We start from the raw sequence: 23681 nt of genomic DNA, 5'->3' as shown, positions 1-23681 counted from the left end.
GAAGTGACACACTTTATTTCTATGAAAATCTTAATTTATTCTCATGAAGCACATTCTTCATTTACTATGAAGACTTTATTATGAAATCTTTTACTTTATTATGAAGTACACAGTATATAGTTTACATACACATTTATATGCATGCAATGCAGGTAATGTATACTTTAGAAAATGCATTTTTAAAGTGTCAATGCATATTTTAATTCTTATTATTTCATAAGCAATTTATTTGCTACCAATTTGAGTAGCACATTGTTTTAATGAAATGCTAAACCAAATAGCTTTGCAAACCATGTAATGGTACTGGTTTTAAGCTGTGAATTGGTCAGAGTTTTCAGGGTCTTTGTAGAGCAGACTAACAGCTGAACAATCTAAAAGGGCTAAATAAAGAAACATCTGCAAAGATACAGATTAAGCTTTTGCACTGCTTTACTTTCTGTCCAGACTCCTTATTGTAATGACTCACTCAGGGAGAGGACATTATTATCTGTTCTTCTTTGAAATGTGTAAAACTTTTTCAGCATGTCTATGTGCTTAAGTTTACTAAAACTACATAGAACTGTCTCAAAGGCTATTCAGTATTAGTTTAATTACATCTATGATGGTAACTAAATGTATGCAATTTAATGGATATATAAATATACCCGTGATGCTATTAAATCAATGAAATTGGATAACACGTGCACAAAGAATATTGGAAACAAAAGAATATTGTTCATCTCTCAGGATCATGGGGTGGGACAGGGCTGCAGCCTGAGTCCTACTCTATTAAATACGTATATCAATGAATTACCAGATTTAATTAATTAAAGTCTGCAGCTTCTTGCATCACGCTACATGACAGAGATCAAATTTCTGCTCTATTCTGGTGATCTGGTCCAGAACAGGGTCTGCAGCAGAGCCTGGCACTGCTGGAGTGCTACTGTTAGACCTGGGCACTGACAGACAGTCTGGAAAGACCAGAGTCATGAATTTTCAGAACAAAGACAAATCTCAGGGAAACAAGTACCACTTCACACCAAACAACAAAACACAACAAGCTAAACATATTGTGGTCTGAAAAAAAGTGAATGTGGCAGTTTTGACCTGGCAGGGAGGGCACTGAAGGAGAAAGCACACACAGATTTCTGCACCATAAGAGGGAGGGTTTAATATATTAACACTCTCATATAAATTTGGCTCTGAATTGTCTAATCTTCTATGGCAGCGAATTGCGGGGTTTAGTTACAGACCAGATTACATCACATTATATTAAATGAGATAAACACATCACAGAAGTCAATACATACTGTACAGAGTTCTGTAAAAACATTCTCCATTTGTAGGGAAATATGCCAAACAACTCACTTGGTTCATTGACATCAAACAGCATCAGGCAGTACAACTAAAACAGCACAAAATCAAAAGACAACCAAATCAAGGCACAAACTGTACAACATTATCTCACCCACTGGGAAATATAAACGAAAAATACAATACATACTATAATGCTACAGAACCCTAAAAAACTATACACACTAGTATTTGACTACAGATAATCTAAGAAGAAACAGATCCTGATTAAGTATAGGCTCATACAAACTGGCCTTAGAAACTCACTGACACAAACAGACCTGGCTGCCCAGAGAGGACAGGCTGTGCTTTCACTGCCAGCAGGGAAAAGCAGAAATACGACAGGATTAGACAAACATTCCTCCATAAAGAAACAAATCTTATCCCAGAATTCCCACACCTGTCAAAATCAGAACAGCTTCCAAATCTACTGGGAGAGGAGGAGGAATCTCAATAGAGCTGGTGGCCCAGTATGTGATCTAGTATTACAGCCTGAGAAACAGTCTCACAATAATGTTATATGTGATGTCAACAATATGTTTTCACTGTAAATGCCTTAATTACTTCTTATTTGGCAACACTGTAGTTTGTTGGTCATGCCAATAAAGCTCTTTGAATTTGAATTACTGTATGTCTTATTATCTTTTGAGTGGGACTGATAAGAAATGGACATACTGTAAGAACATACAGTTCAGCGTTACATATAAATTAAGTCTGTTTTGGGACATTATTTTCTGTTTTCAATGAAACCAATCGTGGCATTAATATACTATGTTGCTAGAGAAAAATAGTTTTTTTTACTACTGTTGACACTTTATTGATTACTGAATGCGTAATTCACTTAATTTCAGGACAACTTTAGAATTCTGATCTGTCTCAGAATGCCTCCTGATTATGGGGCATGTGGGACCCCTATTGGTGTTAGATGTCTATCTACATAAACTTTAACAAGTTAATTTTATCTTTCCAAATACAGGTATACATATAAGGTAATTTAATCACACAGTTGATTATAGACAGAAACCCATGCACATCACTTCATAGTTCTTTCAATTTTATGGCATGTTAACACACAGACTCCTTTGGCTTCTTTGATTTCAAACAGATCTTCGAGTTAAGGCCATGAATCATCTGCACAGTTCTTTCCCTGTTTGATATGATAAACAAGCAGTGCTGTACGTGTTTCTTCTTTTTCAAATGCATAATTACATTTGCTAATTTTTTTATTCTAACAATCAATATATTCAAAGGTTATTTGCAGATGTTTTGCATATGTGACCCAGAAGGATGCAAAAGGATGATAAAGGAATGGGGAGCAGAGATACTTCTAATAAATGTAGTGGATTAAAATGACTATTTTTTAACAACCATTCATAAGTAAACGTAGCCCTCAAATAAAGTGCTTCACCAAAGTATTGATCTCAGAAAACGGAACTTACAGTAAGTATTTCTACTTATTACTTTACACCCCCACTTTTACCCCAATTAACTCAATTTCAAATACATCCTGCCATTGACTAACACTGTAATACCCAGGTTATTACAGCAACATCATCTAAATAATCCACCACTTAAATTGACTGAGTAGGACCGTTGGGAATATACTGAATATAACCCATGTAAGAGATGTTGCAAATTGTTCAAGAAAGGGTTCAATGCACTGTAGAGGGAATATAACATATCAGACAACAGAACAACCTTGTCCGATGCTGGTCTGTACTGGAAAATGAGAGATTATCCATGGCGACAGCTGAGACACATCTTTGTCCATCAGGCCTGCACAGAAAGATGCAGCATGCCTCCAGTTCACATCAGGCTCCCTTAGGCCCTGCCCAGTCTGAATTAACAGTTAATTTCACTCCATTCCAAAGAATAAACCTGTCAACCAATATAATAAGATCATTACTGTTATTATTAATAATAATATTAATATTATTATTAATAATATTTTCATAATCAATATCATCCTCATCATAATAAATGTCTGCTACTCCCATAATAGTCTGCTACTCCCCCCTCCCCACTGATAGCTGATGTGTGGTGTGTGGTGTGTGGTGTGTGGTGAGCGTTCTGGCGCACTATGGCTGCCGTCGCATCATCCAGGTGGATGCTGCACATTGGTGGTGGTGGAGGGGAGTCCCCATTACCTGTAAAGCGCTTTGAGTGGAGTGTCCAGAAAAGCGCTATATAAGTATAAGCAATTATTATTATTATTATTAATTATTATTAATATACAACACAAAAGTGTCCCTGCTATTTTGGTTTCTTAGTACAAAGATATCTATGAAGCACCTAAGCAGAAGTGATCTCTACATATACTGCACTCTCCCAAAGATAAATCAATTGAACTTCAACTATGAATTGTGTTCAGGGTTTCAGTAACTTACCGGTAACGTGAGTAAGTGCAGTACAAGACAAGTATTGTGTACCATACAAGTTTAAGAACATACGAGCTATACAGTACTTACACACTACCCATATCCCCAAAATAGACCCAGACAAAAGAGTTTCAGTGCAGCCAGTTTCCATTTCTAAGTTACTCTGAGTGGGTGATAAAGGGCAGCCTTTTCAGCAGCTGAACTAAAATAGATCCTTAAAAGAAAATCAATATGCTTTAATCCGCTAAGTTCCAATACAAGAACCTTTTCCTTGTATTGTTGTCATGAAGAAGAACTGCACCAATATACTTGGATGTAATGTAGTACTCTCCCTGCTAAAGTTGCTATTACTGATACTGTTAGTTCTATTAAATACTTTATAAAAGTATCAAGGACAATAATTGGATCAGGTTATATGACACATAACAGGTAAATATGTAAATTTTAAAATAGATAATTTATTTGAGTCACCCTTGTGTTTCACCAAAGCAGTTACACATTTGCTTAATGTGTAAAATAGATTTAGTATGTAATGGCCCATCTGCGTACAGCTGAGAAATTGTGACTTAATATACTGTACATTTCTAGTACACAGTCTACTTAATTGCTAAATTAAAATCTAGTAATATTTATGTGCATGGTACTTTTCAAGTACCATCATTCTCATACCCTCCATATGCATCATTCTAATTTAAGTGCCTTACACATACAGTATACAGTACAATTCCTTACAAAAGTGTTCATACCTATCTACGATGTCCCCTTTTGTGAAATTACAATATGATGCATATGCAATTTTTATACTTAAACTTTTATTCAAAGCTCAAATGCTCACATTAAACACTTGCCTTCTGTTGTGCTTGTCCATTTCTGTTTGGATTTTCATTTCATTTTCTGTTCGGAAGATTTGTGCATATTTTCTCGGATTACATGGAAAAGAGTTTTCAAATCTTCCCATAATTTCTTAGAAGGATTAAAGTCAGGAGTTTGATTCAGAGAAATCTTCTGGTATCTGGACTCTGATTGCATATGTACTAACCCAAAATTAGAAAAGCATTCAAATCTCAATGGTGCTGACAGAAGGAGTATGGATGGTTTTAAAAAAGCCAATATACAGTACTGTAGCATCACTGTAACAGGTTTATTGAACACAATCAGCACTATTGTGCAAAACAATGTATTCATTAAAGATTACAGTCTCTGTACATGACTTCTTCAATTAAGTAATCTCCAATATTGCAGTTCTGACCCTTTTAAAATAGTTCTTTAGACATTTGGAAACAAGGCAAATCTAATATGCAGTACACATTTTCAATTTTAATGTACAAGAAAGGACATGTGCTGCTTTTAGATCTCCTCTCCTGGTTTCTGTCTGAGCTACAGTAAATGTTATTATGACCATTACTGATATGCAACTGATGTGAGAGTTAGAAAATGAAAATTGCTTTTCAACCCCGACATCTTGTACTTGTGGTAACATAGCCTCAGTCTTTTGTTTCAATTATCACTATTGTTTTCTTTACCTTTCTGTTTTTTTTTATTCAGAGTGAAACACTGTTTGGGGCTATAAATAAAACCAGCACCATTACATTAGAAACAAATTCAAATAACTTCACTTTAAATAATCAATCACTTAATATGAGTTACTTTTCTTTGGTTCGAATCTTTAAAGTCTCCTGAGAGAGTTTTGTTTTTCTTACAGAGTATTTTAGAGTCTTACTCTAATCATCTGGAGGTCTGTGTATCTGAAATACTGGCTAGGCAGCTCAAGAATCAATGAGTTAAATACTGTAGTTTCTTTGAATTTGTCCCTTCTTTATCTGGTAGTTGAACACCTTGTGTGTGGTTTGATTCTCTTTGTGTGTGGTTTGATGCACCAGTCTTTTTTGTCGATTGTGACTCGCATTCTAGTGTGAATATTTTTAAAAAACCTCATAGAGGTGACCGGCAAATACATAACTTAGCAAAAATGACCTTTTTATACTTTATAAATTAGTTTTATTGAATAACATTCACAACCAATGTCAAACTTAGTTATACAATTTTATATATATACAGTATAGAGAAAGAGATTCTTGGAGGTGTAAACATAACCTTTCATTTCTTGTGGTCATTAAAGATTGTTGAAAGTTTTTTTTTTTACTTTTCAGAACATTCATGAAGGCAACCTTGACCCATTCTAGGGGGATCAATGTTAGTGGAATCAGTTATTCTAAATGCAGTATGTTTTTTTCTTTGTTTTTTAAGAACCTTATTTTTATACATGGTGTGGACTGTTTTTAAAGACCTACAGGGTTCACAGGAGATGAGATCGGTGACCTATCTTCAGAGTCGGGCATGAATGTGTGTAGTTGTGTTTGTTTATGCCTGTTAGCTACAGTAAGTGTCTCTATATACAGTTTCTGGGGGTTAAAGGCTATATAAGGAGAAGCAAAAATAAGTTTTAATATCCTGCAGGTTTGTTAATAACAATTCAGAAAGGCACAGTTATTTACCTTTACTGTCAAAAAATGCATTTGGTATAATAGAACATTTCCTAAGATTTGTTTTATCTATTTCACTGCCGGAGTGATGCACTCACCTGCCTGATAAGTTAATTTCCCAGAGTCATGCTTTATTAATTAATAAAGTCTATTCTATTTAAGACTGAGAGAGGGTGAATGGGATAGACATATGTTGAGCCTGATTTAAAGCTCTACTATTCCCATTACAGTACTTCACATATTTGTGAAGTTAATAAACTATGATGCGGGCTTTAGCTATAAAAATTTAATCTCTTGGTTACTTTTTGCATTGCGCGTACACAGATCAATTTATCATCTGAGATTATAGCAGTCTCAGTGTGTCTTTTTAAGATCATGTTATCTATTACCTTCTGCTCAAGAGATCATACCAACCTCCTTAAATATTTTAGATAAGGATGGAGAAGTTGTTTGAAATGCAAACTGGCTCTCACCCTCCTTTCCCTTACTTTGATGGCACACATGAGCATTTCAGTAACACGACTTAACTTGTTTGAATACTAAAGAAATACCAAAAATTAATGGTTGTACACAGAGCTGTGGCATTTTTACCCACAACATTTACAATTATGCAAGAAGTTGGCAGGCAGTCATTTCTATGCATATGTGTATCAATTGCCGAAGCCCAAGAAGATAATGGCTCAGGCTGTCAAAGCTTACATTATGCAGACTAATTCCCAGAGATATTAGTTTTGATAGCATCTGTGAATCTCTGGATGTTTCAATATTTATTTTAATTATTTCAGCTGTTAATGTCAAATTAATAATTAAATGAGACCATTTATTATGCTGGGGTCTTATCTTCACCCTGAAGGTATTAAGAAAAGATCCTTGGTTAAAGCAGCCCTAATGCAGCCTTTTGGTATATTCAGATGGCTCTCTTCCAAAACCCAGTGTGCTTTTATACAGCTACCGTGATGAGGATGAGAACTTGCAAAGCATCAGCATTAAATTCATTAAAACACATTTTAGTTCAAGGACCATTCCTGCCACTATTAGCAGAATATTTGAAAGTCTGCATAGCTACAGTACATGGACAACTAATTATCATTACTGATGGAAACTTGTGCAAAGAATATAAATCTCATCATAGTAAACAACATTATAAAAAAATAAACAATCATGTGTGAGACACAAAATGTGGGAAAACAATCAGGAAAATGCAAAGTAGTGGGATATATTAGCATCAGTATTACTTATGCTTAAGGGAGTATTTCAGATGAATTAATCAATTAACCGGTTTTAATTTTATTATTTTTATACGTGCCAAAAAAAGGATATATTTTCATGTTTTCAACAAATTCTAATAATAAGAAAAAGAGATTCCAAAACCCCAAGACAGAAATCTCCCTTTTGAAAGTAATAGCACTAAAGTTATAGGCGGGTTTGGGAATCATTTCAATGGTTTTACAAAAATACACCATCCTTGATTCAATCAAAACTATCAAACAAAAAAGCAAAACAGGCTTTTAAAGGGCTCCCCTTATGTGCAACCTTTCTAATGTTTCTTTTTTTCTATCATGCAATTTGGGGGTAAGAATGCATTCTCACTCTGAATGGAAGATGTAATGACACTGTAAAAAAAAAAAACCTTTTCAAATTTGTAGCTGCAGTATTTTTTTGCTTCCCAGCCCTTGTAAAAACATCCAGTAAATTTTAGGTTCTGCGTCGTTTTATGCTGGGCCTTTTAATGGCGGTGCATTTCTCCTACAACCAATCTCACAAAATGAAATCCCATTTAATTAATATGGAAATCATTAGACAGAGCACCTTAAAGTTTAATTTGTTGCATTAATCTACAGCTACCTAATCTTCAAGCATAAAATATCAGTATAAAATGTTCAACTCAGATTATACATTACAAATGTTGTTTTTTACATTCATGAAGTGAGCTAAAATCTATATCCACAAGCTTGGTACCTACACTGCTTGCCATAACGCAATCAAAGCTTCTTATGAATAATTTCTATATGAAACTAAGCCAGACAATTTAAACACAATTGATAACATTGTGCCATTGTTTCACCATAAGTACTACGACCTACACAGATTGTTTAATAGGAAACAGAGATTATAGTAAAGGAAACCACACTACTGTCTTTATGAATATAATATGAAAATTCTAATGACAATTTATTTTGTGAAAAGATGAATAATTCCCAAGACCATTATTGGGAATTACTAGTACTGAAGAGGGGCAGCATGGTTGTGCAGTGTTCAGTGTTGTCCAGTGGGACCTGGTTCAATTTTGTACCTGGGTGCTGTTCTCGAGGAGTTTGTATGTTCTCTCTTTGTTTACATGGGTTTCCTCCAGGTGCTCTAGTTTCCTCCCACAGTGCAAAGACATAATTGTGTGTGTCTGTGTGTGCCCCTACACATCCAGGGTGTATCCTGCCTTGTACCTGTTGCTTGCCAGGATTGGCTCCTGCCCCCCCATGACCCTATATTGGATAGAACAATTAGAAAACAGATAAATGGATGGATAGTACTGAAAAATATTTAATATCCCTTCTTCCTTATACTTACAAAGACACTATTACTGAACATATTTTTAAGGATACTTATTGTAAGGATTAATGAATAGGTTTTACATTTTCCATTCATCCTGCAGTCTGGCAGATGTAGGCCGTTTAATGTTCAAACGTGTGTTCATTGAATCATATATATAAATTATTGACTAGTGAATCCAGATATGAAAACAAAATATACGAATACTGAAGGAAGACACAAGGGAGAGCAGAAAATGTACAGTATATGAAAGCATTTTGAAAAGAAAGCTCAACTGAAACTACGACCTAAAATGACAAAATGCGGTTAAAGTCTCTCCAAACTGCCACCACCACCAAGACAATACACAGGAATAACTGCCTACAGCTGAACCCTTTTAGCTGCATGCGCCAATTCCAAGGTTGGTCTGACAGAGAGCTCTTAAGCCCTGAGATAAGTCAGGAATGAAGCTGGTGGTCTGTCTGGGCTTTTCTTACACTCTCTGAATGGTAGGGAGCAGCTGCAGCATTTGTCATGATCTGGGGAAATGTAAACAGTTCTGGCTTCAGGGCTGACATTTCAGTGGAGTGATAAAGGAGTCAGGATCTAATAAAAGACTGGCAGGCTGGCTGCATTCCTGAGATGGTACAGGGAGTGACTCAGGCGCGGTGCTGTCCAGCTTTCTCCACGTTTGTGTTCCCTTAAACGGTCAACAGATGATCTTCTCAAGCACTATCTGTTAGTCTTTCTAGGCCTTTCCGATTTAGCATGAAGTTATATAGATGGATTATTTTTCAGTTGAAAAATCTGTCTATTGATCTGTTTCAGGAAAACAGGTAGTGTGCACTGACTAGCAAGGCAGAAAAACATTTTCCCTGTACATGTTGTTCTTTTCTAAGAAAAAACAAGGGCACTTTGCATGAAGATGAGTTTTGGTAGCTTCATGTAAAAACTGAATGTCAGATTTACCGACAATGTTTGGTTGATAGGCATTAAAAACTTTATGTAATATATAGCACTATTGCTTTTGCACTCAGGGTTTATGTTTATTAAAGAAACAGCAACAAATCATTATTCACTGTGGCATTTTCTTCAACAAATTCCAAAGAACAAAAAAATCCTCATGAAATGCAACATTCAATCCAAGAAGCTGTTGTAACAGACAAATTAGTTTTGGATTCCGAGATGAAGTTTAAGCAACTGAGTTGAATAAGACCAAAGTATTGTTCAGAATATAGGTACAAAACTTTCAGTTTATATAGCAAACTTCAGCTGTTTCTGACGCAAATTGTTACCATGGTATTGGGGGGTCACCTGTGTTTGGACATTCCCAAGACCTTGACCACTTTTAATGGCCAGTTTTATCTTTCCTTAGTTAGGGGTCTCTAGATTGCACTTGGAATTTCTTATCAGTTAACTCCCATCCCTGCCATAACTCAAAGGTGCTTAAGCATGGAATGTCTTGTGTCACAAGAAATGTTTGTGCAGAAAGAAATCAGTTAAACCCTTTTTCACATCGTATATCTTTCTTCAAAGCCAAGGTATAATTAATAGCCTTTGTTACACTTTACACACCAAAGTCTGATTCCATTAGAGGTAAGGTTTACACCAGATATTGATTTGTTTACCGTTTTCCACCTTAATCATTTCTGACAATGTGATTTTATAAAACCTTTTGCTAGTGATTGAATATTATCCTAAACTGGAAGGACTCTACCTCTTGACAAAATCATCAAAAGTAAGAAAAATATCAGCACCACAAGTACAGCGATAACTGTAATACTCCTATTTGTCAGTGGTATGACAACTTACATTTCTTTATTTCACTTTCAGAAGAAACGTACACACCAAACCACGTCAAGTCAAATATTCAGACACTTTCAATGTTTCTGAATACATATAAATGGACAGGCAGAGTACTGTACACTGCTTTTGAATTTAGACACACTAAGTATAAAATAACAAAATAATCCAACATTTCCAACATTTTCCAATGACTCCTTGAATAATGAGAGTCCAGATTAGTAATAGTTCGATGGTACTAGTAAAGGAGTAGCGGATTATCCTTTACACAGTACTGTATACGGTCTTTATACAGTTCTGTTATAAAGTACTGTAGCTTTCTTGCTTGTAGACAAAAATACTTTAAGCCGATTGAACCCAGTAAATAGAAAAAACTATGGAGTCTCTTCACTTACTATTTGTTCTTAACACATTCCTTTGCCATTGAACCACATCACTCATCAACAAAAAACAAAAAGGTTATTGATTACAGAATAAATAAAGGTATCTTTTTATAGAGCCTCCCAATCAATTAGATAAAGAAAATAGTAAATGGTCACTTGAGTTTGACACTCAAGTAAGATGAAAGAATTGAATAGATAATATATATATGTGTGTTGGAATTGAAATACGTTGTGAAAAGTGTACTGTATGTATTCCTCCGAGGTAACAACTACTGTACAATTGTAAGCATATTCTAATTAGCGAAACAGCTCCAGTAGAAAAAACAGATAAACCAGTGTGCTCTTCATTTTAACATTTTGTTTTTTTTACTTCACTTCTTATGTTTTTTTAAAATAAAAATACAATGATAATCAAAAATAAAGTTGTCTGTCATCACAAAACATCAAGTATTACAGATATACTGTAAGTTAATATAAGGTCTGCTACTGTACATGTCATTCCTTTCCATTTGGACAAAGGATATACTGTAGTGCTGGGGAGAAACAAGGGTGGAGAAAAAATAACAAACTTCAAGAACACAAAATCATTATTATTAGGTGGTGCACAAAACCCACCTCTCCCAATTTCTCTCAAAGCCCTCCTTCTGGAGTTTAACTGATGGGTAATTTGTCCATTTTCCATTTGAGAAATCTCTGAAACAATAACAATCCAGTTTTCTTTGGTTGTGGGGATCTCTTTGTAACCATGTATGTGTTATATGGTATTGTAGCTTTCTTGCTGAATCAAAGACCACACTTCTTCAAAATAAGAATGAAATCTCAGACACTGCCCACACACAATATATTGGAATGTACAGTACTGCTTCACAATTATTACCATCTCTCCAACATGGTTGTGGCGAACCAAGCTGAGAACATTTTATAATCAGTTTATAAAGAATAAGTTTTTGTTAAGTTTTTCCAGCAAAACTCCTGCCAGTTGTTTGAATTTGTGGAACGACATTGTGTTTTCCACATATTCTCCCATTCCTCGCTAGTGATGGCCATGCTCAATTCTTATTCCCATTTTGTTTCCTAATATAATCTGTCATTTCATTTCTATACATTTTAAGTTCTATATTGGCAAAGTCTAAGTTTTAAGTATAGCATACAGCAGGTCTTTGAGAATTCTCCACATCAGTTCACTTACATTGTTTACCCTGAATGTAAGTCTTCTAAAATGTACCGTAAATGTACAGCAAAAAAGATCATGCCAAAGCTACATTTAACGCAATAAAAACTAATGTAATGCCATCATTCTAACATTAATAAGAAGCCACCGTTCATTTTACACCTGGTATAGTACCTAGTTTTTCATTTCTAGGAGAGAATTAAGTTACAAATATTCCCTCTTTATAACATAGATGATACAGTATATTAAGTAATAGTCCTTCAGCCTTTATGACTCAGATTCTTGGAAACAGTGGTTAATTTCTGAACAGACTGCTTTCTGAAAATTTCCTTAGCAACAGCTTCCAAAATAGGTTAAATATTAACATTTCTAAGGCATATTAGGGAATTTGGCATGTCAAGACTTAATATGCCATCTTATTTAATGAAAAACAGCTGTTAAAATAGCATAACTATCAAATGCAGCTAAAATGGGCATTTTATCACTATATTAGAAATAATCAAATGCTGTTTGTTTCTTTTCCTGCAGCATCTTTACTAACAGCAATGTATATATGGTTTAAACCATCAGTAGAAAGCACTGGTTGTGTCTGTCCTAAATTGTTTCACCTTTGTTCTGATTCCCTGTGAATATTATCAGTATGTCTGGAAAAGTCTTTCTCTGATCATAATCATAGTCTTTCATGATCATAAACAGTTTCTCTAAAATTATCTTCTCCATTGTTATTTTACCTTAAAAGTGATCATTCTTAACAACTTAAATTCAAACACAACTTAAGTGAATCAGTTAAAAATAATAAAATTTGACCAGTAGAATATTTATTTAAAACAAATATCTAACAAGTATCTTTGCTAGTGGGTGGATTTATTTGCCCTCTTTTTGCTTCTCAGATCTGCTGACTCATGATTTAGTCACTCCAATAAGTTTCTTACAGTATCTCTTTTACGGACAGTTAAAAAAAAAGTTCTATTATTATGGCATTTAAAATGGAGCTACAGCCAATAATTCAAATAACTCATTAGCAGCAACATGCTCTAGGTCAGACCTCTCCAAACTTACTGCTAGAGAGTGCCAACCCTGCAGGTTTTGTAGATATTAAATTAGGAAATTATAGATTGAACAGTTTGATTTTTGATCAATTAAGCATTAATTAATATTATGTAAGTTAGAGATCATTTGCTGCTAAAATCCTTTAGGCCTTAAGTGCCCATCTATCCATTTTCTAATCACTTCACAGATTCCCTTAGCTTGAAATTAGGACATGAGTGAATTAATTAATAAGACCTGAACTAATTAGGCCCAGCCACATTCCAACTATGAGGAGCACTCCTCCTCAGAAATATATCCACCTTTTTTTGAATCACTTAATTAAATTCAGGGTCGTGGGTGAGCTGGAGCCAACAACGGGTGCAAGGTGGGATACACTTTGGACAGGACACCAGTCAATTGCAGGGCAGACACACAGACACAAACACAAAACTACAAACACTCACACTAGGACCCCTTTTCCCAGAATCCAATTAACCTACTAGTATGTCTTTGGACTGTGTTTGGACAGTGAGAGGAAACCAGAGCATCTGAGGTTAAATGTCCCCAATTTTTAGAATTTGGAGGACATGTACCTGGATGTGGTATTCCAACCAGTATTGGAGAGTTCTGCTCTAGATCCTCCTTGTCTTCTCCTGAGTGCATACCTCTTCAATCTTCCCTCAGACATGATGCTTTGACTTTTTCACTCTGGAACCATATTAGAACTGCATTCCACACACAAAACAGTCACTATCAGCTTGGCATTGTGAAGTTACAATGGAACAAATTATCTTCCAAAAAGCCTTTGAACTAAAGACAACTGATACAAAAGCCATTCTCTCAAAGCAACCATCAACTGTAAAATTCTTTTGAGTTCTGAAATCAATCACACATACCCTTCATGCTTCTGTGTCCATTTTATACAAACAGCATGTTTTTCCATACACAAAATGAGTTGCGAATTTGGCCACTATTGAAGTGAGGAAATGCTTAATTAGTTTTGTGACATGATTTAGAAATGTTGATGCAGGGAATATTATGAAAGTTTTGGTAAATTCTTTCTGAAGGATAATCTACATGTACACCATGAGTGTGACTGTTGGTTAGAAGTGCTAATACAATTTCATCTTTTTACTAAAAAGCAATATGAAGGAAATACTAAATTTGAATGTTTATTCACTATAGTGGAATTTTGTTGTCATGTGTTCCTTATCAACACAAGTTGATTCAGAAATCTTATCATTATATTAACCTCAGCAGAATAAACATTTACAATAATACTGACAGATTATTTTAGCATGCTGCCCTGGTTTCCGATGCTCCAAGGAGCTTTTGTGGACAATATTGAAGCCAATGAAAAGTCATAGTGTCAAAGCTGAAGTGGACACTATGTCTGAAATATTGTATTTTCTTTCAAAGACACAGGTGACTATTTCCAATTGGTTTCATGCCATGTATGTCTCTTCATTATTCTTACAAGCATCAAGGCAGTAGATGGTTTGGCAGATAACTTATGTCTCATGTTTTTACAGTGGCAAACCTGGGACAATTATTTTCAAATGTGTTTCAACAGGGTCATCCGAGGTGAGGAGAACTGAACCACTCCGGTATACGGATCAATGCACAGGCCCAAAAGATTTAAAGGCCAAGCAATATCACTAAAGATTTTGAATGCCACCAGAAAATAAAATAAAAAAAATGCTGTCAATCTCATTTAATGGTTTTAATGCCAGATTAATTGGGTAATATTTTATCATATGTTATCTATGGTTGATTCATTCACATACTAATGATTCAAATTCATTACGAAAACCAGAAATATAATCCCTATATAGATATATGACATATATATATATCATATATTTATAATATACACTGCAAAAATGCAAATGAAATCACTGACTATAGAAAAAGCTTAACAGGAAAATATAGTAGACAAACGTCCGTCATGTATGTTAAAACATTCTCCTTGTAGGGGACCTCACATTTCCCTCTTTGTAAAACATTTTTCAGACTGACAGGACAAGAACAGACAGCATTCAATTTCTCAAGAAGATGTCCTGCTGTTTTTGTTTTTTTCTGAACAGAAATTAGAACAGTTTGCTGTAAAGTGACACCAAAACAATCTTTAGTATCCTTAGATCATTAGAAAATGCACATAACTCTGTATTTTATTCTGATTCCTCCTTTCTCATTTGTATTTTAGTATGAGGTCCATTTGACCCAGGCATAGATTTTGGCCATAGAATTCAATCCAGATTATTTCCCAGCATCCTAACTGTCAAGAAAGGCATTGTAATTCCACTAGTTTTGTGCTCCTAAGAATTTAAGCAAATACTGTTTATTTATAAGGCCATCTGTTTTTGTGTTGTTTTTTTTTACCATAGTGAATTCTCCATGCAAAATAGCATATTCATGCCCATTTTAACTTTATACCTTAGGGTCTCATTGTATGTGTGCATGTTGAAGGAACCTGGTAATTTTGTTGTAGCTACTGTATCATGCATTTTATCTTGCCATCTGTCACATTGCACAAACCCTTTCCTCCTTATTTTCAGGTTTTTTAAGGGACACCTGCTAGCGTTGACACTTCTCATGCTGTTTCAGAATGTTTCGATGCTTAATTTATGTTCATAGGAGCTTATCCGGAGTTCATGTCAATTAAGGTTAACTGTTGCCTGCATTTTCCATGTTAGACCAAAGCTGGATTCTTTCTTTAGTACTCCTATTAACACTACAGTTAACTGTAGTAACATATAGCCACACAATACTTAAAATGAATTTGTTAGTTAAAATGCTCAATTATTTATTATGATCAGAAACACTATTTATGATAAACAGTGTAATATTAAACTTTACTTGTTCCTATATATTTTTTTAACAATAAAACATTATCTATGGAATCAACACTTGCTTAACAGCTTCCAAACCACTTAAGGATAATGAATTACAGCCTGGATAGTTTTAGTTATATTCCAGCACTTTTTAATTCTGGCTAATTAAGGTAATAATTGATTCAATTGTACTCATAGAATTAAGAGGGGCTATTTGTAGATCGCTAGCAAAACTCTACAAAATGTAACTCAGGACAAGTGTAGTAGCCATCGACTGTAAACTCAATAATGTAGAACTCATCCATAATAAGGGTGACAAAACTGAACCAAGCAATTATGGACCAATAAGTCTTACTTCTATTGTATATACAGTACAGTAAGCTTATGAAAATGAAAACTGCAACTAGAGAATAATCAATATCAAAAAAGGTTTCTAGGAGATAATTAAGATGGGTGTGAAAAAAGATAGACCCTTGTGTCCTATATAGTTTTTGAATAAGCAAAGCAGCACATTTAGATTTTCATAAGATTTTTGATCACTTCCTCATAATGGGTTATTTCTAAAGTTGTAGATATTCCATTTATCATAGTCCATTTTTTAGGAAATGCATAGCATAGACTTGGATTAAGAAGTGGTTAATGTGTCTATAAAATATATAGTGCAGAAGAGGTGTGAATGCTCTAATTGGGGCACTACAGTACTACAAGGACTGGGTATTAGAACTAATGCTCTTTCTAATTTATATCAATGACCTAGATTGTGGCATAGTTCATAAACTAGTTAATGTTTAGTATTTAGATAATACTAAAGAAATCATAATAGCACACACTGTAGAAGCTGCAAACAAAATTCAAAATATTCAGATACATTTTAAGATAGGGCAAAAACCCACTAACTGATATTCAGACATGCTGTTATGCATTACATGCAGGTAGCAAATACACAAAGCTATAAATCTAAAATGAGAAATAGAATTCAAATCAAGGAACGATATGCTAACATAGTACAATGCACCTGTTATACCTCATTTAGAATGTACATTTTTGTCATCATGAAAAACATATTGCTGCTCTGGAATGAATCCAGCAATGAACAACCAGGGATATTTCCAGGATTAAAGGAATGCCCTACTGTGGCAGGTTAAAAGCACTAAATCTTTTCTAGAATTGAACAGAGGAGATTATGAGACAATGTTATTCAAGTTCTCATAATCCTCAGAGGTAGTGAGGAAGTTAACCCAATGGACTTGATTCTGAGTGAAATGCAAAGTGGGGGGAACAGGTAGTTTTTTTAAAGGAAAGTGCATTCAAAACTGAGAACAGGTGCCACGTCTTTAGCCAAAGGGTGATGGCGGTTTCAAACAAAATCCTCAGCCATGTTTTTAAAGTCACTTTGTACTATACAGTATACAGCTACAGTAGGTGAGATCCTTCAATCAATATGCTACTAAAAGTCTAATGGGCCAGATTGGACCCATGGCCACCTCTAGTTTTGTAAATTCTTACAGATTGGAACTTACATTACATGGCAATATAATGTACTGTACAAGGATGAGAATGGAAAACAGAAAACACAGGAATGGAGGTTGCTGCTCTGGGGAAAGATGTAAAATCAAGTCAACCTCATAAGAGAAACTCGTATAACGAACACACATTTTATTATATTATACATATTATATTTTATGTCCGGTTTTGGCATGTACGGTATCTTTACATCCAAGTCTCAATGAATCACTGGCTGCAGTGCTCTAAAATAAAACCAAAGCAAGGCCTTTAAGTAATGAATGTGAATCTAACCAGACTACACTATGCAAGCTGGCAAGAGTTGTACATACAGACATGACAGATAATAACATGGGAACCAGGTGCTAGAGGCAAGCGACTTCACAGCTGCAGCCTCACCTTTGCCGTCATTACCTATCTGATAAATTTCAGGCTGACTTTAGACACAGTCAAGGCATAAGCATTGCTCAGAGTAGACTTTGGCCCTCTCATGAGAGCAGGTGGTCTGCCCTTTCCATACTTGTCAAGTTCAATCTATCTGAAGAACCTGACTCTTGACCACTCATCCCCTTTTGTGCTAGAGGAGGACCCAGGTAACAGTTAGTCTTGCTGTTCTTATAACAAATCATTTTCTTCTCTGTACAGAGCACCAGGGTTTTCAATCTTTTATTTTTGATTAGTATATGAATGCTTACACATTAATTACTTCACTCAGAAGATAAGATCAGATCACTTTTATTGGCCATATACAATTTCTTGTAATAGGAATTTGTCTTTTTTTTTTCACGTACCCCAGCTTGCTCTCCGTGAGACACACGGACAGGGAGAGAAGCTTGGGGTCAGAATGCCGGGTCATTTACTGTATATGGCGCTCCTGGAGCAGTTGGGTATACGGTCCTTGCTCAGGGGCCCAATGGAGTAGGATTCCTCTGCCGGCTACAGGATATGAACCGGCAACCTTCCACCCACAGGCACAGATTCTTAGCCACAGGGCCACTACACTGCCCAGAAGGTTGCAGGTTGATCTCAGTCCAAACCAGCTTGTTTTGATTGGTGACGTTATTAAGTTTAATCTGTTAAATCCATTTATGTTCCAAAGTTTATAGTCACATTTTGCTGTTCGTATTTCTTTACAGACATGAAGACAAAATTTATTTTCAGAATCAGCACAAAAACTATGCCAGGAACAAATCCAATCTTATAAAAGAGAATTTTGGAATAAACAGGAATAAACAGTGGTAATGAAGAAATGACATGACAATTGACAATTATTTTCCAAACATATTTTTGTAAGACTCTGTTTGGATATAATACAAAAGAGCACAACACCTAAATCTACAATTCTGACTAGTTAAGAAGAAAGTGACATTTAGTCTGGGTTTGTAAAAAGGATTGTAGTTACTGAACATAGGCCATCTTAAACTTAATTTGACACTAACAGTGATGTGTGCACCTCTTACAGGAAGCTCAAAGTCCCAGAAAAGTTAATGGCATGCTTATGATATACTGGATTATTTCATTAACCTAATGCCCTCAAGGCCTGTCAGGCTTCATAGCCTAGAATGCAAAAAAAACATAATATTTCATTCAGCCCATGGCTTCTCTCTGAATAAAAGAGTCCATGTGGGTTTTCTATCGAGCAACATCATAAATTTATTATTTTGTTCACTCTTTACCTCATGCTTTCATATGGCTGGGTTATAGTAGTGTTCTGGGAGACATGAATAAAAAAAATATTAATACAATGGTAAACTGATTATGAAGTTGGATGTTGGTCATGTAATTCACTTAGAAATATATCTGATAAGGAGAACAAAAGAAAAGAGGAACGAAAGCTCTGTTAGAAACAGAGCGTTTGTATAAAGATGTGCATTTTTTCTGATTTTCTCTGAAAAGAGTCAAGGTCACTCAAACAGAAAACAAAAAGAGGAAATGGTATACCAAAAATCAAACCCTGTATGAACGTGATGTACAATAGATGTGGCCAAGTACACAGGTCGCACAACAGTTTCTTTCAGATTTCAATGGGAATTAGTAGAAACACAAACATTATAAAATACAGGTTCAGGAACAAAGTGAGTCTCTCCCAGTGGTTCATCAAATAAAAGGCTGTGAAATCTTTTATGTTCTAACCCTTGGGACCCATTGAATGAAACAGTATTACAGGGAGCTGAAACTTTGCAAACTGTTAATTTCATTTGATTTCTGTATTGAAGTAATAGCCATTTACATTAAAAGGAAAGGGTTGGTAGTGGAGTTTATTAAAAAAGAAAATTATTTAAAAAAGATTTAATGTTTTCCAGATACACTCAATTTGTCTAAGATATATGTTTACAAAATATATTGTTTTCTGCAGCTTTTTGCTTTCGTATAATATTTTTTTTCCTTCATGTATTAAATAGTATTCCCAATAGTACATTTTAAAATAAATACAGTGCCTTGCAAGAAATTCCTTTCTTCAAATGATCTTCTTACATTTTTAATGTGGATATGTTTAACCAAAATGTGAAAACAAACGAAATACTTCTATGTGTGAAATTTTCAAACCTTTAATGAAAGAACCTTTGGCACCAATTACAGCTCTGAGTCTTTTTAGGCAGTTCTTTACCATGTTTGCACATCACAATGGTATATTTTCATCCATTCATTTTTTTTTGCAAACTTGAGCTCAAACTCTATCAAGTAGTTTAGGGACAGAATCTTTCCACAGATTCTTTGTAGGTAAAAGTAATTTTGTGTACCTGAAATAATTTAGGTTTGCCAAAAGAAAGGGGCTGACTACCGTGTGTATGAAACCCACAAATTGTGGTTTTGATTTGTCTCCTCAGTTTTTATTTCTTTCTCCAATACAGATGTTGTTTGCCCATTTCTCATGTTGATTTACCTAAAATATATGCAATGAGTACCATAATTTAAGTGAAATGAGACACCATTGGAAGGGGATGAATACTCTTGAAAGGCACAATAGAAAAATAGTCTTAGGTATTGTTGTCTGATCAGTGGTCTTGCTTGTGTTTCCTAAGGATGCCTCATTTACAGAGTATACCCAAACTTTATATACCAGATGCCTGTAAAAGTACTAAGTAACCATGATTTTACCACATTTTATACATACTGTATCACATAGCTTAAACGACACTGCCTCATTACTAAATCATTAAAACATGCAGTAGCTTTCACATTTAAGGCTCATTAATGATATGCACAGAACAGTACAGAACATTTGGGAAAATAATGTTTATTTTATTAATCTTATTATTCTTTTATATTTATAACTCTAATCATATTTAGTCATTTTGAATGTACAGTATGAGGGGGTTATAGAAATGTGATAAGCATTGTATATTTTGAAGGTTTCTTTTTATATCAGTTAATATGGGTGGCATTTTCAGAAGATGTTTGAAAATAACTAAAGCTTAAATCAACGTTTCTAACTAGTGCCTGAATTTGTATAAACATACAGTATGATTGAGCAAATTGACAGAGGATCCAAAAATGACAGTAGGCAAGCGTTATTTATATCCAGTAAATCATAAATAAAAGATCTCACTGTTAGGTTCTGTTGATACTCTTTAGATATATTTTTGTTATGCAGACATTATATACAGTATGTAATCTCCAACCATTAATCTAAAGTGTCTCCTGAACATATATCAGGAGCCAAGTCATTTTTCATTTCTGCTATGTTAGTCATGCACAATTTTCATAGATTATTTTAAGGAATGCTTGTACAATCAAAACATATTCTTTGGTCAATATTTTTAAATGTTAAAATGTAACAACTGAATATTGAAATAATAATTAGAAAAGTGGCAGTAATACAGTATGTGTTTATATCGCAAATTCCCCTAATTCTTAACATAAATATAAGGTGAATGCATATATACAGTAACAGTATTATATGTATAACATAATGTAACTGCCTTGTAGAACTCATTCCATACTGTGCCTTTTTTTGTGCATATTCAATATATCTCACACTTTATTTGTCTGGTCAACAATGTGGCTAGTTAACACAGAATATTTCAGCATATCGCTCTGCAAATGTGACTTGTCCACTGACTAAAACAACAAGAAGACTAAAATAAAATAAGAACATGAGCCTGAAATGCACCAGGCCAACAACACAGAATATAAATATTTCAGGGACATATCCTGTTGTGTTCTTCCAGCGCATTGTTAAATTGACTTGTCAGGTTGTTCAGACTACCAGCTGTGCTGGACAGCATAACTCAGCTTCAGATTTTTACTTTCAGCTGAAGAATCTTTGAATGTTTGGACACTGACAATTCCTTTGCCTCGAAGTTTGAAATTTCAAGACCCGAAATGCATGACAGAGACCAAAGAATGATAAATTCAAACTATTAAGAATGTGCTGGTCAAGTTACTGTCAAGCATATCATCTTTAGACTTTATTGCTACTGTCACTAATGTTCTGGTGTGTAGTGTTTGAAGTAGTTTAACAGATGTTTACCGGGAGTATACCTAATCCATTTTTACAATCATAGGATTATACTCCAAGGAACAAAATAACATATGAATGAGGTACACTTTTTTTTTCCAGACTAACAAACTCTTTAAATACTTAAGTCTATAAAGTTTGTATGCATTGTATTGGAATAAATTATAGAAACAAATGAATATAATGGTGTATCACATCACAGATATAATATCTCAGATTCCAAATAAAAATAATAGCTTTTGTGTAAAATTAAAATGTTTCTTGTATTATATTGGCATGATACAATGTAACTGGATGTCAGACAACACACTGGCCAATGTTATCATCAGCCCAGCTTCACCCAGTGTTTTACTGTATATAATACTGTATGATTTCTATTATATATTTATATTGCATATTTACTCTATATTTGTAAGGGGTTAAGTAAAAAACAACTGACCCCCCCCCCCAAAAACAAAACAAAACAACTACTGATAACTAGCTCCTCAGCATAAATTCTCCACCTGATATTTGATACTGTATATATCTTGACAATACTCATGCTGCAAGTACAGAAATTCATAATTCTTCAAGACCAAATAGTTGCTTTAAGAAAAAAAAGATATAAATCGTTAGAAAATAATCTCAATGGAGCTTTTATAAAAATTTCAAAAAGTTGATTTTAAGTTTCATCATTAATTTCTATGGTCTTGTCATGTACTGTAGGAATCCCTCTCCAGGAGCTGTAGTTTTCAAATATTTAAATCTCTACCATGGAATTTCCTAAATTACTGTACATGCAGTAAGCAATATTTCTTCTTAAGTAAGTAGTGTTTATGTTGACACATTTACATTATATAGACAAAGTGGAAAAGCAATATGAAATACGAATAGTCAAAAGTGTAGAATTTGTTAGATGTTAGCTTTTAATTTCCCAATGCACTAGAAAGGCCTGATTGTGTAAAAACTTCAGTCATTCCATTATAGGAAATATATTGCTGCCAAAGATGCATTCTGTATGTAAAGGAACATCATACCTATTGACATTACTGATTGACAGGCAGAAAGAACTGAACATATTTTGTTTTAAACAAAGAAGATTACAAAGGGACCTCGTACATGTCTTTAAAATTCTCAAAGGCATTAACAAACTCGACTTCTTCTGAACAGGAGGCACTTCTTTATTATTTACTATATATTATAGTTTTCACTTATCAATTTTTGACGTGATAGCTACACAGACATTATTAAAGTAAATTGCATCTCTTCAATTGTTATTTCTGAATCTTTAAACTCACACTGCATTTCAGCATGTTAAAGTTTAATATTAATTACATAACAATAATGGATTGAATCTTTTGGAAAAGTATTATATTCAGACAATTCCAGTGAGTTGGACCAACTCTTGTTTACTTAACTGTAACTAGGTTTATCAGAAAGAAGACCCAAATGTGCATCTGTACTGGTTTAACTTAATCATTAAGTGTGTGTTGCGGTAGTTTTATAATCAAAGCCATTTAACATATAAGTGTTGATATGTAAATAAATTACCTCTTTGTCTCCTGTCAAGACCAAGAATGCAGATGAGTTAGAAGGGAAGTGTTTTGGTATGGTAGCCTATGAGTTTTTGACAAATGAACTTTGTGCAAGTCTATACTGAAATTAGATTCTTGGAAAGGAAATACTTTATGTATATGATATCAATATCTGTTGTGCATTTTTTTTATCATAAATAGACCAGTAATTACAATGTGACTATCCCAATTTGCAACAAAATTCTTTGATACAAAGAAGATAG

The sequence above is a fragment of the Atractosteus spatula genome, chromosome 23, assembly GCF_055471065.1.
Source record: "Atractosteus spatula isolate fAtrSpa1 chromosome 23, fAtrSpa1.hap1, whole genome shotgun sequence".
Classification (NCBI taxonomy): domain Eukaryota; kingdom Metazoa; phylum Chordata; class Actinopteri; order Semionotiformes; family Lepisosteidae; genus Atractosteus; species Atractosteus spatula.
This window is presented reverse-complemented; position numbering follows the sequence as displayed.